Source organism: Podarcis bocagei, assembly GCF_964188305.1.
Source record: "Podarcis bocagei genome assembly, chromosome: 2".
Lineage (NCBI taxonomy): Eukaryota > Metazoa > Chordata > Lepidosauria > Squamata > Lacertidae > Podarcis > Podarcis bocagei.
Window position 1 is genome coordinate 57,328,107 of NC_138126.1, and position 15,670 is coordinate 57,343,776.

Genomic DNA, 15,670 nt, shown 5'->3' on the forward strand with positions numbered 1-15,670 from the left:
TGGAAAACATCTGATTCTCTGACCTGACAGAGGCCAAATTTTCACATAACGCTAAGCCAAACTACAACTTAGCATGGAGGCTCCCAAATATGCAATCATGCTCACTTTACTCCTTCCCAGAATTTTTAGCTCAGAGTGGCGCAGCTACTAAGCCAAGGTCTGACTTGTGTGTCCTCCAAGCCAAGGGTTGCACAGGTCTCTCCTCCTTAACCACAAGACTTGGTCATGACTAAGGAGAAGAGACCTCAAGCATGAACCCCAGTTTGACTTAGCTACAGTTTTGCACAGTTAAAAAAGGAGGAAGCACAGTGGGCGTGAGAACCTCTTTAGGCACCAACGCTGTGCCAGTAAGTTATACTTTGGTTTACCGCAACTTGTGTACTGGACCCACAATGCTGGTTCTCTGCTAACCATTGTGTACAAATCAGCAGCTGGCTTCAGGAATGCACCCTCCCTCTACTCCTCTCCAGCATGCATTGCCCCTCCATTCCCTTCCCTAATCAAACTTAACTGTGGTTTAGTGCTATATCTGCACCAAATTTGGCTAAAGCCCACCATATTTGCATCATAACCGGCATTTGAATCAGGTTGGCAAACCCTGGTTAAGAGGGAATCTCATTAGCATGTGCTTTCTTGAAGTTGTCGTGATTTGAAAAGCAAGGTGTATTTCTGCACCAGGCTACTGCATTTGTTACCATGATTCACCGTCTATGCTTCAAGATCAGCATGGTGGAACTGAAACCTGTTGATCCTATTAGATTAGAGCTGCGTAACCTCTGGCCCACTGGAGTCCAATCTGGCCTGCAAGGCCATTTTCTCCAAACCATGCTCACCTGTCCGTCAGCTGATGGACAGGAGGACAGGGTTCAATTCTACACTGGCTGTGGCTATCTGACTCTTGAAGCCAAAAAGGTTCCCTACCTCTTAATTAGATTTTTCAGGAGTCAAATACAACATAGGCAACTTTTTGTGGGACCACTTTGGAGAAGCTGACGCTGATCTTGCAGCCTACCATGATTATATGGTACCTGGATGTATTGGCAACTGGCGCAAAATCCAGACAAAACCAAAGTAATGGCAGTTTGCAGGCTCTGCCCAGGCAAGTCTTGGGAAATGATGTCTCACTGATGGTACTTGTTCACTCTGATCTCGCCAGTCACAGCCTGTCCTGGCTGAATCTTCCAGTTATGGCAGCAGCTGGGAAAGAAGGCTGCAAACCTTTGGTACAGATTAACTTGTGTGATGTTTAGCCAATACAAGATAGATAAACGCACCTCACTGATCTGCAGCGCTGATCTTAGAATCTACCTGGGGCTACAAATGGTACAGATTGCAGAGGAGTGCCTTTGGATGAGGCACCTCCTGAGGAGTCTATTGCACCAGGATCTAAAGGTGGCTCTCAATTGCCTCCTAAATACTAATGCAATATGCTAGTATTCATTTTAACTTATGAAACTAACTCAGGGAAAGCCAACATGGTGCCCTCCAAATGCTGCTGAACTTCAAATCCCATCAGCCCCAGCCAGCATGGCTATGGGGCAGGGAATATAGGGGTTGTCTCCTAACATTTGGAGGGCACCACATTGGCTACCCTTGCTAGCTCATGCTAAATCCCTACATGATTACCTCCTTCTATGCACCCTTGCTGATCTTATTGGCCATGCAATGCACTCCAAAACAAGCATTTCACCACACAAAGCAGCAAAGTAATCAAATATATACTTTTACCAATCCAGATTTTTCATTACTCATACAGCCTGATGCAAAGGAAAAACTATGTAAGCCTGTGTGTGACAATACCTTAAAAGGCATTGTCACTGCTTGCTCCTAACAGCTGGACTTCCCCCTTCTGGCTGTGTGCATAAGTGAACACACACTGGTTTACTTTATCATACACAGCTTCTTCTGGCTCTCTCTCACAGTCACAGCCCACAATGCTGTTTGAGAAGGGCCATAGCTCAGTGGAAGAGAACATGCTTGGCATGTAAAAGGTCTCAGCATCTCCAAGGAGGACTGTGGAAAGACTCCTGCCTGCCTGAAAGCCTGGAGAGCTATTGTCTGTGTAGATCAGGGTTTCCCAAACTTGGATCTCCAGCTGTTTTTGGATTACAATTCCCATCATCCGTGACCACTGGTCCTGCTAGCTAGGGATGATGTGAGGTGTAGTCCAAAAACCGCTGGAGACCCATGTTTGGGAAACCCTGGTGTAGACCAAGTGTCTGACTGGTGCAAGGCAGCTTCCTATACTCCTCTCCCCTTTGGGTGTGACTCAAGACACATTGGCTGAGAGTTGAAGCACCACTAGCCTCTACAGCTCTACAGGCTTTCCTTATTCCTCAGGTACAATGCTCTTGGACCCAGTTTGCTGGAAATAGAGCTGGAGAAGTTGTGCTTCACAGAAGCCTGCAGTAAGTTTCCACTTTCCTAAGACATTGGTCTCTTACACCTGCACAGACCAAGAGTGAACCTGCTTCTTTCCACCACCACCCCCCAAAAAACCCAAGCTCAACAGCCCATACTGTTGTAGTAGCAGGCACTTTGCAGCTGGCGAGTCCTTGGTTTCCCTCATCCTTTCCCTGCTCCGTCTTTTGTGTATCTCTCTGCGATGCTGCAGCAACAGTACATAAGCAAGCCGCAACTTCTAGTGTGCTTGAGTAGAATTAGCCATTCAATGGCCCTGGGGACATCATTGTGTGTGTAAATATGTTGCTTGTGGGGGTGAGTTTTAAGAGGAGTGCTGCCTCAACCAAGCGAAACATTTTCCTGCAAAGGCTGGGAGCATCACCTTTCAAGAAATTCCTCATCCCTCTGCCTCCCACTGCTTTTAAGGATGCAGTTCATCTCTTTGTTTTCAGGAGACAGACTTTATCTTTTCACAGGACCCTACAACATGATAGTAACATGGAATGATTTTCCTTCTGGGAGCAGCCCCCCATCCCCAAACCCTAAATCGACATGCAACAACTTAAAATATTTGCCCTACAGGCAAATGTCAAATGTAATGCCCAGAACTGTGACCTTAGGAGCTTACTTCTCTAGTATGTTCTGTAGATTTGTACACTCATATCAGATGCTTATTTCTAAGGAAGATACTGCTCAGCCTGCAAGACATCTAGCACAGCATTAAACAGGGATTAATTATTTGGTCCTGACTAGATCCAAGCTTCCCAGTATTGTGCTGCCAATGCTCATTACAAGCGTCCTTTGTAATCTGGAGAGTTTTAATCAGACTTAGTAACAGAGAACCTTAACACACAATGCCAGCTGTAAAGGTGGAGAGTGAACGTTCCAAAGATACCCTTTTGAGTTGCTTTACAAAAGGAAGCCATGACAATTTCTCTTATTAATACAGAGGAACTTTGAAAGGCTGCAGGAGCCGTCACTCAGCACGGCTCAGGTTCATCAACTCCAGCCACCACCAGAGGCCATATCTATTCCATATCACAGGACATCAAAACCCTCTGTTTTAGCACAGATGTGGCCCAAGGAAAATTATTTACTCTGCTTCGAAGACCCCAAGATATGCAAGCAGTTAAAAAGTCCCACCCCCCAGGAACTACTGTGGATCAGAATAGATATCTGTAAGACTGGGAGTAGAAGATCAAAAACAGAACAGGAAGCAGACGACTATATTTTTTTTTACTTACTTACTTACATAGAATATTTAAACCCTGCTCATGTCTTCCAGCTAGACTGCAACTCCCATCACCCCTGCCCACTGGCCATGCTGGCTGGGGCTGATAGAAGTTGGAGTTCAACATATCTGGGTGACACTGGCGTAGCTACCACTGTATTTCTCAAAGAGACTTGCAAAAGTTTATCACAATAAATATCACATTCAAGTCTTCTGTCAGGAGCAGAAATAACCTGATGCCTTTACGGTGCCAGGGGGCATTTCCTGCCCTTATCCTTAGTGTTGTTCTTTAGCTTGAAATGAATTGTGCAGACTTAGTTTCCTTGCAGGTGAGCAGAGAGCACTAAACAAACAAAAAATAGTCCATCATCTGTAAGGAGATAAAATTCAGCAGTTGCACATGGACTGAATGACCAAGAGTTTGGATCGTGCGCACCGGTGGATTCCCTGTAAAGCCTTTATTTAGTTGCTAACTGATATGTTTCCATTGTTATAGCAACCGGTTACCACATATGCCTGTTCAGGAAGGACATGATTGTTGTTTTGTTGTGTATTTTAATTATGTATGTATTTTATAATTGATTTCATAGTTGGAAACTGCTTACAAGTCACTCTGGCATGTAAGTGATAGATAAATTAATGATAACAACATGAATTTCCAAATGAGAACCTTGATTTAAAGCAAAGATTGGAAGAGTATGCAATTATTCTCATTTGGCATATTCTGTCATTAACTGTTTTTTCCTCATTATGTATTTTGACACGCCTGCCTGTTGTAATCTGAACTGGGCATGACTATATCCTGACATTTATGACATATTTGCCTGAGTCTACTCCTGCTACACCAATTCACTGTTTACAACTGTGATCGCATCATATTTTCACACGTACCCCACACCAGGAGAAGAGTGGACCAAGTTTTAGTATGAGCATCTTTTCCTCCATCATCTCATGTCGTCCCATCACCAGCTGGATCAATAATACATGAACCCTGAAATGAATGCCCTCCTGAGTATGTCAAGTCACTCTGTCCTCCTGACAGGAAATCTGAGCCTGTGGCTATCAATCTTTCATTCTCTGGACGTAATCTTTATGTTAAGGAGACTTCAAGTAGCTGTTTTCATTTCCCATTCACTGGGTTTGAGGAAATAGGTGCTACATTTGGTATTATGACTAAAACAAATCCCAGAAGGTCGTGGCCTTATAGGGTTCCCAAGTAAGGCCATCCTGACCTCCTGGCTAGCTGCTCCTCAGGCGTTCTTGTTCTGAGCATTATTTCATGGCACTCCCAACTCTCCCCCAGTTGCTGCATTGACACCTGTCCTTTGTTGTACTACAGATGCCGCCCAAAAGCAAAAGCAGAAGCAGCCAAATAGATACACACAGAGAGAGCTTTGTTGGTATGAAACAATGCAAGCTCCTTAACATTTAAACCTCTGTAACAGCTTCCTTCGCACACACACCGAAAACTCTTCTTATCTGAGGCCTGCGCTAGACCTGTCTCTCATCGCAACAGCCTTGGTATGTTGGCTAATCCATGCCATGGTCATTATGGCCAAGATGAGGTTGGCATCTGGAACGTCTGTAAGCCACTTTGATGTTATTTACTGCAATCAAGTGGTACATAAATGTTATGAAATAAACAAATAAATACCACCATTCGGTGGAAAGCTTCCATGCCGACATACCACCAGCTTTTGTAAGGAGTACTCAGCAATGGTGTTAAAAGTTTCAACACAATATCACCACAGTAGTGAGAGCGCTCTCTCTCTCTCTCTCTCTCTCTCTCTCTCTCTCTCACACACACACACACACACACACACTTGATGGCTGCCAGGCACCAGCCACTGCACGGCAAGCATCATATACAAGCCAGAAAGTTACTGTATTTTTTGCACTATAGGGCGCACCGGCCCATAGGGCGCACCTAGTTTTTTGGAGGGGAAATAAAGAGAGAGAAAAATTCCCCACCCCCAGGCATGGGTCTGGGGCGGGGGAAGTCCGAGCTTCCCCCGACCCCAGCCCCCAGAACAGGCTGCTATCTGCAAGCCTTGGGAGCCCGGCGGGAACTCCCGCCGGGCTCCCAAGGCTTGCGGACATCTGCCCGAAGCCCAGGGTGCGATCCACTGCGCTCCCCAGGTTTTGTGCTGCAGGCTGCTGTCCGCAAGCCTTGGGAGCCCGGTGGGAACTCCTGCCGGGCTCCCAAGGCTTGCGGATAGCTTCCTGAAGCCTGGAGAGCGAGAGGGGTCGGTGCGCACAGACCCCTCTCGCTCTCCAGGCTTCAGCGAATGCCTGCATTCGCCCATAGGACGCACACACATTTCCCCTTCATTTTTGGAGGGGGGAAAGTGCGTCCTATAGGGCGAAAAATACAGTACATGAGAGAATATTAAAATAACTGTTATGCCCAAAGGAGAAGGAGTGGGTAGCAGCGCCCTCAATACCACCAGCTAAACATCGTGATATATCAACGTATCACAATGTCTGAAATAAAGATGGAACTGTGTAGAGGTGAGCGGCCCCCAAGGGATGAAAAAAAGAGTACTGTTGATATATAACTGGCGTAGAAAGCTGGGTTGAGCAATCGCTTGCTTCTAGAAGTAATATCTCTCTGAAGATTTATAGGCCACAAGTGCAGGTCAGGCAGGCAATGAATGAAGCATGCGGCTGGCTAGCTTAACTCCAGATGGAATAGCTGAGGAATATCTATGCCACCAACCCAGGCTAGAGTCCCAATTCTTCTTCTGCAGTTTTGTCATGTTTCAGTACGGCTTTTACGCACCTGCCTCAGCTTTTGGGGATGGAAGGTGGCCTTGCTTCAGGCCCATCTAATTGAGACACAGTACTTCTTAAGGACCTGCTCCAAAGGCTTCCAGGACTCAGTGCGCCATGGCAAAGGTCAGCATTTCTAGGCCGTGTTGTCACTCCCTGCAGGGGTCTTAAGCTTTGATTTAACTGTCATGTTTGGCTTGGATGCATTTTACTGACCTCATAAACAAGTCCCTGATATGGTCACGGAGGCAATCAAAATTCAGGACAGCTGTCCCTGCTTTCCGATGGACTCCCGATAAGAAACGGAGGGGTTACTTGCAAGACAACAAGTCCCTCCTGTCTGAAATCTAGCCCTAGTAGTTCAGCTTCACAAAGAGCCAGAGAGTCCTGCCGGTGTATATATTACTCCCTGAACTCCAAGCCTGTAAAACAATCTCATAGCTGCTTGTCATTCACCCTCCCAAGAGTCGGGCAATGACTGGAGACGGCTGGGTCAGGTGTCAGGTCCCCAGAGCCCAAAGGATGGATCCTGACAATCAGCTTATTACACTAAAAGGTTCTTAAACACACTGTTTCCAAGGGGGTTTCCTCTGCTTGGATAACTTTAAACGCTCAGCTTCACAGGGCCTTAATTATTCAGACAAAATTACAGCTCTGTATCAAGTGCAGCTCCTTTGTTTGTGTAAAAAAAACCTCCTCTCCATTTTCTGAACACACTAGCCTTTAGCACTCTCCACAAAGCGACGGAAAGGACAATGGGAGCTTCTGGTATGGAACGGAGCTGGTAAGAACATTCAAAATAATAATTTGATCTGCCAACCAGATCTGCAGACTGTGCTTTGTGTCTGCTCAGGTCCCATTGAAATTAACCATGTTTCGGTTTCATTGTTTTTATTCACAGGCCCCTAAGCTCCCAAGGCAGGTTACATTAAAACACAGTAGTAAAAACTTTAGTTCGTAAAAGAAGAGCTGGGGGACCAGTGGTTCTCCAGATGCTGCTGGACTCTCAGGAACCCAGGAAGATCTGGAAGGCCACCATCCCTGATGCAGAGATGAAAAGAGAGTCTCTCAGAATACAACCTGCTTCACCCATGACATTGCAAAGTGGTGAACACACATTTGCCACCAGGGTGTAGACAGGGCAAGAAGCTGAGGCCCAATCCTGCCTCTTTGGCAGGTGCAACTGCTGTGCTTTTGCAAAGACCTGCTTGTCATCGTGAAGGGATGCCCCTTGCCTAGATTGAGGCATCTGTGCGCTACTGTACTGTCTGCTTTTTTCTTTTAGCTGTATCTGTTGTTTTATTACATTCTAATGTTGCTCCTCGCTCTGGGATTGCGTAAAAAATGAAGAGCGGGTTATGAATGATGTAAATAAATAAACTGCATTTTAATTAGAAACAGCAATGTATTGACATGTGAAAGGCAAAAAAGAAAGCGTGCCCATGTAAAAATATTAAAGGCCCTAAAAAAATATACAACTGACCCACGAAGTCATCAAAGAACTAAGCAATGTCTTTCTTAGCACGATACATAGCAAGGTTAGTAACTATTTTCCAGCTTGAGGGCCATGTTAGTGGGTGGGCAATGTTCTGGGGGCTGCATGCCAGGGATAGGCAGGGCCAGGGGCAAAAAGTGGGTAGGAACAACAGATGTGACACCTCTGCACAGCAGGGTACATTCCAGCAAGACAAAAATCAGAGATTCTCTCTCTCTTACTTCCACACGCACACATTATATTATCCACTCAGGCAAGAAAGAGGCATTATCACAGTTCAAGGAACTTGAGGAGGTGGCAGAACAGGACCAGTGAGCGTTGTGGGCCAGAAAAAGGGGGCATGGCCTTGGAAAAGTGCCAAGGGCCACATAGTGAGGCCTGGAGGGCCACATTTGCCCTTGAAGCCTGAGGTTCCCCATTCCTGCACTGTAATGTTTACCACTTGCAAGAATACAGAACCTCCTATCTTAAATCAGAAAGGCAATACATGAACTAAATTCCTTTTCTATTTTAAAATTCCCCTTTCCACCAGCCAGCAAACAAAAGATCTTGAGCAGCGCCACACATGCTTTCCGTTCCAAGAGAAGGCTGTCACTAGAATGTGGTGCTTAAAAATACTTCTAAGAATTTGGAAGATGGGCTGCCAATTGTTCTGTTACACCACTTTACAGTAATGCAAATAAGGCGTTTTATCTACCAGACTGGAAAAGCCAGAGGCAGACAGATGGAGCATTGGCTACATCACAGCCTTGTGAGAATAGGCTATAGAAATTGGCAAGCCTTTACTAAAGCAGCCCACTGACCCATATGATTCAGGGCAGAGGGACTTTGATTTAATACCTAGCAAATCCATACTGAAGTCACCTTGCAGAAAGATCTCTTTTGTATTTTCTCATTGCAAAATGTGCTGACAGCAACTGAGCTCTTACGACTGTGCGCTGAAGTTCTTCTCCAAGTAAGCAACAGGTGAGTAAAGTACATTAACTACCTAGGCAGCTAAATCAGACATGTTTATTTACCACTTAGTAATGCCCAACAGAAGATGGAAGCAAGTGGCCAATTTTCATTTTCTACCTCTTTTTAAAAACACTGCACAGTGAAACAAAAGCCATCAGAATTTTCTATCGAGAGAGAAGCAGCAAATAAACATTCTCACTGTAACTTGTCTTCAAGCTGTCTAAAGTGCTAAGCTAGGCTTCTTTTAGAAAGCCCAAGTGTTCGAAAACAGAATCCACACCTGGTACCAATTCAAATGTGCAGTAATAGCACATGACACAGTCCTCCCTGGACTATACTATTCCAGAATACAGTAGGACAGCTGCATGATGAAATGCTCCAACACGTTTAAAAAAGAAAAGAAAAAAGGATTCCCTGCACGTGGGAAATTAAGTCAGATCTTCCACCTTCCCAGAAAAGTGCTAAAGCAGCACACACTGTTGTGACCCTTACATTACTCAGGTACCACCTGAACTGCCCTTACCCGTCCATCTTTGATAGTTTGGTTGATGAATACTGCCAAATACATGATGCACAGGCACCCACAAAGAGCTTATCACACAGAATGGCCCTTGCACAGTTTAGCTTTCCAGTGGCCTTCCTCACCTAGCAGTTGGAACACATGGATCAGGTTTTTTGCTCCAAAGTCATGGGCTCTGCAGGTGGTGCCTCAATATTTCCAGGCAACATGGTTCAATGTCTTAATTGATTCATTCTATCAGGCTTTATCGTTTGCTTAAAAGTCAGTCTGGGAGTCGGCATTCCCACTGGATGATTTACAAGCGACAACCTACAGATTATCTCTATCCTGCAGCAAGAGCTCTCTCCTTATACATGCCACGCCATCTGGCCAGTAGGATTATCCACCGCGTGATTTCTGTTTCAGTGTATCTGAAGAAGTGTGCATGCACACGAAAGCTCATACCAATAACTAACTTAGTTGGTCTCTAAGGTGCTACTGGAAGGAATTTTTTATTTTGTTAGCGCACAATAAGGCTGCAATGTAAGCAAAAGAGCATATTTCGCTTCAGAACAGCAGGCAGCTAGAGAGAAACAGGAGGTGAGACAAATAAAAACCCTTCGCACAGCAAAACCAACTTCCACATGTGGAAGTTGTGGGGAGAGGCTGTATCTCGGTGGTGTGGCTTCTGTCCAGCATGCAGAAGGTCCCAGGTTCACTTCCTGGGAACAGGAAGTTCAGATGGGAATGTCCACCAACAGAAATCCTAGAGAACTGATGCCTGTACATGTCAATTCTTCTGACTGCATTCAGTGGGGCTTACTCCAAAGAAAGTGGGCTTTGGATCACAGTTACCAGAGTTACCTTCCATTAATTGTCTCAGTCTAACCTGCCCTCGAAAAAGGCTGCCGTGTGGGTAAAACTGAGATAACTACCGTATATTTCGCCCCATAAGACGCACCGGCCCATAAGACGCACCTAGTTTTTTTGGGGGGGAAATAAAGGAAAAAAAAATTATTTCCCCCCCAGGTGCACTGCGCTAATCCCGAAGCTTGGGGCGTGCGGAGCTCAGCACACCCCAAGCTTCTGGGTGCCGGCAAGGTCTCCGCTAGCCGTGGGAGAGCCGGGCGCCTCTCCCAGGGCTAGCGGACAGCTGCGCTAATCCTGAAGCTTGGGGCGTGCGGAGCTCAGCGCGCCCCAAGCTTCTGGGTGCCGGCAAGCAGTCCGCTAGCCCTGGGACAGCCGCGCGGCTCTCCCAGGGCTAGCGGACAGCTGCGCTAATCCCGAAGCTTGGGGCGTGCGGAGCTCAGCGCGCCCCAAGCTTCTGGGTGCCGGCAAGCAGTCCGCTAGCCCAGGGAGAGCCGCGCGGCTCTCCCATGGCTAGCGGAGCGCTGCACTAATCCCGAAGCTTGGGGCGTGCGGAGCTCAGCGCGCCCCAAGCTTCTGGGTGCAGGCAAGGTCTCCGCTAGCTGTGGGAGAGCCGCGCGGCTCTCCCAGGGCTAGCGGAGCACTGCGCTAATCCCGAAGCTTGGGGCCTGCGGAGCTCAGCGCGCCCCAAGCTTCTGGGTGCAGGCAAGCTCTCCGCTAGCCCTGGGAGAGCTGGGTCTCCCACAGCTAGCGGATAGCTTCCTGAAGCCTGGAGAGCGAGAGGGGTCGGTGCGTACCGACCCCCCTCGCTCTCCAGGCTTCAGCGAAAGCCTGCATTCGCCCCATAAGACGCACACACATTTCCCCTTCATTTTTGGAGGGGAAAAAGTGCGTCTTATAGGGCGAAAAATACGGTATATAGGATTGAAAGTGGTTTGCCATAAAGGGCAGGTTGATAGAAACATATATTAGCTAATAAAAGGGAAGGTTCCTCTCTGTTCTTCTCTAGTGGTTAAAAAGGGTGGAGTGATAATCCACGTTAATGATTATGAGAACACACCAGGTAAATCAGACCTGGAACAAAAGTCATAGCTTAATGAAGCACTTTAAGAACATTCCCATAACCATGCAATGAGACTGTGGAAAAGCTGCACCATTCTTTATAATGTATAACATACACCCCATGCAAACTAGAAGGTACAGTAGGAATTAGGCAATCTGTGTTCAATTATTTTTAGAACTCGCCCTACAGCAAAGAATGATGACTCTAATTAACGTTATTAGCTGTGAGACTAGAACCAGATAGTTATGCTTGGTTAATTTTGCTAAAATTCAGCAGTGCCATTTTATAGATTTTTCCTCGGGTGAGATAACTCATAGCATTTGGAATTTTTTATAATGCCTCATAATAAGCAGTGATGCTTCTCTTGTATTCATCTTCCAGTTCTGCAACACCTTGAAGAGGGTGGGAGGAGCAACCGTGCAAGCAAGCCCACGACTTTGATGGATTACCAGCTGTGAAGTGAAAATAGCTTTGGAAATTTAAAGGTGGGGCAATCTGGCATAATATTCTACTAACCACCACAAGCAATACAATTGATAGAATAAACTCAAGAACCATTTCATGGTGGGGAGGACTGTTTAAGGCATTACAAGCATTTCACTTAAGGTTTTCAGGATAAAATAACCCAGGGCAGGCCAGATCCGCGGGGGGGGGGGGGGAGCAAAATACAAGAGCTGCAAGGTAACACCTGAAGAGCAATTTGGTACAAATGATAGGAGCATCTATTCAGATTTTGCAAACTGCTAAGTTCTTAATATTTGAGATATATACCTAAACAGAAGATTCCTTTCAACACAGCACGGGAGTACAGAACAATGAAGCCACATTTGGTTCTTGTATTCTGCTCCAGTCCCCTGCCCCTCCCAGTTAGGGTTAGATATTAAAACTCTGCAAAGAATTGGGACATTTTTCTTCAAATAATCCTGACTGCATTTTATTGATATATTTTTATTTATTGCATTTATTTCCCACCTTTTTCTCCAAGGGGCTCGTGGTGGTGTATATGCTTCCCCCCCTCCTCATTTAATCCCACAATCCTGTTAGGTAGGTAAGGCTGAGAGGGAATTACTGGCCCAAGGTGGCCCAGTGGGGATTTCCATTAGCAGGCAAAGAAATGTTTGTCTTTCACACTGTTCCTTTTCCATGTCATTCACTGCATTTATAACCTGCCCTTCAACGTAAGGTCCCATTGCAAAAACACAAATTCTAGAGGGGCAGTTGCTGTTTTAGTCTGCTACAACAAAGAAACAAAAATTCATTTTAGTACTTCAATGCGCTACAGCACAATCCTAATCATGTGATTCAGAAATAAGTCATACTGAATTAAATGAGGCTTCGCGCAGGTAAATGTTTGGATTACTAGAAGTGATAGAGGGGACAAATTTGAAGACATATCAATGTTGAAAGTGAATCATGCTTAATGCTCCTTACTTCCTAAAAAGTATATTGGACAAAAGTGGAATGTGATTAGGAAGACAACTAAGGCTGCAAGGCTAACCTTACTGATCTGGGAGTAAGCCCCACTGAATTCAACTTGTTTCTGAGCAGACATGGTTAGGATTGCTCTGCAAAGCAGTTGTATACATGTTTACCTGGAAGTCATTCATACTGAACTCAGTGGGGTTTACTTCTGAAGAGGTACGCATAGGATAAAACTGCTGCTGTCCGATTTCAGTTACCCAACAGAGGAAAATTCAAGCTATAACAGCAATTTAAATTTTAGCTTAAAGGCATGGAAGGTTGAGTCCTGGACTCCAAAGTCTGGTGGTCTCATTTACAATCAGAAACAAAGGAAACAGAAATTATATATAGGACTGAGCATTATTAAGCACAACACGCCAGTGGTGACTCTGGTTCTTACCCCTGAGAGGCCAAAGCATGCTTTACTTGGACTTAATACATTTGTGGAGATCATCAGCATCGAACCCATGTATCCCAAAGTCCTATGGCACTTTAAATGAGAATATGAAACACGAACAAAAATGTATCAGGATAGCATTTTCTAAGGATAGTATCATCGTAAGGAAATCATAGCCTGTGTTCCTCATTACAGCATTTCCAACTTCTCCAATGTACTTGTTGATCAGGAAACTGATTTCCCTCGTTTGCTTCTCACGAAAATTCTTTGTGGAGCAGAGGCCAAAATACAGTTGGCTCCATTGCCAAGTAGTAGTGGTTGAGCCACTAAGTAATAGGGACCATAAATGTAAAGTTCTTGCCAAAAGAATCTCACCAAGGTGTTTAACAACAGGAAGCATTCAGGTATTTCAAGATCTATTGCTTTGCACAACAGACGCCTGAAGACCGCTACGAGGGGGGGAACATCAGTGCAAGATACACTGCAATTGAAGTGGACAAGTCCTGGAAGAATCTATAGTAGGTAACAATTCTGCATCGTCAAGAGTGGCGAAAAAGCTGACCCAGGAGGTCTTTAGCATCTCCAGCTCCTACATACTTATATTGATTATGTTACATAATTTATAGCACATTTAAAACCTCAATTGAGATTTCAAGGTAGTTAAACTATATAGGGGGAAGAGCGATCCACCATCTCTGCCTTCAGTTTGTTTACAATGAACAAGACCTCAAATGAACCCTTCCCATACCTAGCTACAGCACAACATCTTCTTCTGTAGCAATTTAAAACAATATGTCAACTACCCTAGGAGACATTTCAGCACATAATAAATAGAGCCAAGAAAAATTACTTATGTCAAAGCAAAGTCAACCTTCCCCAGGCAAAGCATCAAAGCATTTAGATAACTAAAGAAAACGCAAGCCTGTGATTTCATCAGGTCTCATTTACAAAAAATCCAAAGATGCTGTAGTTAACAGGACTATTAAATTGCAGTTCTTAATCCAAGTCAATAGGCTTGCCTCAGGTTTGGTTACACAAGCAATAAATTCCAGTAACTTGTGGGCAAACCTCTGTTCTTCCACATTTTCACTTGCTGTGGGTTTGCTTTCGGTTATGGGAAACTGCAAAATCTACTGCACAAACAAAGTGATGAAGGTGTTGTCAAGGTGTCAGAACACCACTCACTCAAACTTTCATCATGTAAACAGACCTGTAGCAAGAGAACAAGGAAGGAGTGGATCCGAGGGTGCAAAATCAGTCCACAATCATGCAGAAGTTCTGTTTTATTCCAGAAGCAACTATAGCTGTACTGAGAGACATGATGCATACGGAACAAGATGCCAGACAAGAGCAAAGGCTCTAATCAGTTATATCCTGAAGTCCAGTCCTGTTCTTAGGATGCTGAAATTAATGGACCACCACCTACAGTGTGTGAGACTATGAGCAATTACTGCCACTTCCAGAAAGAGCCTCTCTCGGGTTTCAGAAGGTTGATTCAGCACACCTGATGTCTACACACTGCAGAAGGCCCATGATACTCCTGTATCTACTTCCAAGCATGATATTGTACACAAGTGTGTAGCAGGTGTGTGGTGACCAGGGGCGCTGACTTATAAAAAATATTGGGGGAGCCCGCGAAAGCTCATGAATAATAAATAAGCTCATGAATATGCAGATAAAGTGGCGCCGCCTCCTCGTGAGCGAATAGGGGAGAGCGTGCTGCGCCTATTAATCAGCTCCGAAGGAAATTGGGTGGAGCTTTTGCTCGGGAGGGAGGGCAGGAGGCATGCAGCCCACCCCTGTGCATTTTGGGCTGGGGGAGGGGCGGCGGTGGCGCTCTGCTGGAGGGGCGCCCGAGATTATTGGGGGGCAGAGCCCCCCAAACGAATTTTTGAGGGGGCTCGGGCCCCCTCAGGCCCCATGGAGTCGGCGCCTATGGTGGTGACAGATGATGTGGTCTACTAGTCAAAGACCTGCAGTCGAACCAATGAGATCAAGGCTAAATCTCCACTCAGCCATGAAACCCACGGGGTGACTTTGGGCCAGTTTTTCAGCCTGAGCTACCTTGAAGGGTTATTCAGAAGGTGATGTGGGAAATGAGAGAAGTATATGCATTGCCTTGAGCTTCTTCGGAAGAAATGTGGAAGAAAAATGTAATATAGTTCATTCTGGAGTCAGCTATATGCTCCTTGCCACATATAACTAATTCAAATCCAAGGATATATTTTAATCCAAAACTAATGAAGGACCCTTAAATTACAAGAGACAATGGAGTGCACCTCTGGTGGTGAGGTCAAACTGCTGGTGAATCACAGCATCTGCTGTGGCTGCAGAGGCCAATAACTCATTACTGCTGCTAAATGAACTGAAACTGTAAGATCTCTGCAGCCACTACAGAATTACACATGTAAAGACAACAGTTATTAAAAGTTTGAAAGCTACCAGTACCCATACAATTGTTCCCTACAGTAAAATCCAGATGTTTGATTCAGCCAGGTCTTCAGGTACTCCAACACCTACCTTAA

At 45.4% G+C, this 15,670-nt stretch overlaps 1 protein-coding gene and 1 long non-coding RNA gene across 5 annotated transcripts in view; one reads left to right on the forward strand and one right to left on the reverse strand.

Annotated features, from left to right (window-relative positions):
• The window catches only part of TWF2 (twinfilin actin binding protein 2), a 59,783-nt gene that overhangs the window by 42,159 nt on the left and 1,954 nt on the right, over positions 1-15,670 (reverse strand). The gene's annotated exons all lie outside the window — the stretch shown is intronic.
• On the forward strand, positions 359-4,290 carry LOC308582014. The gene is made up of 2 exons (XR_014005449.1): positions 359-2,408; positions 3,964-4,290. It is a non-coding gene; the product is annotated as an uncharacterized lncRNA (long non-coding RNA).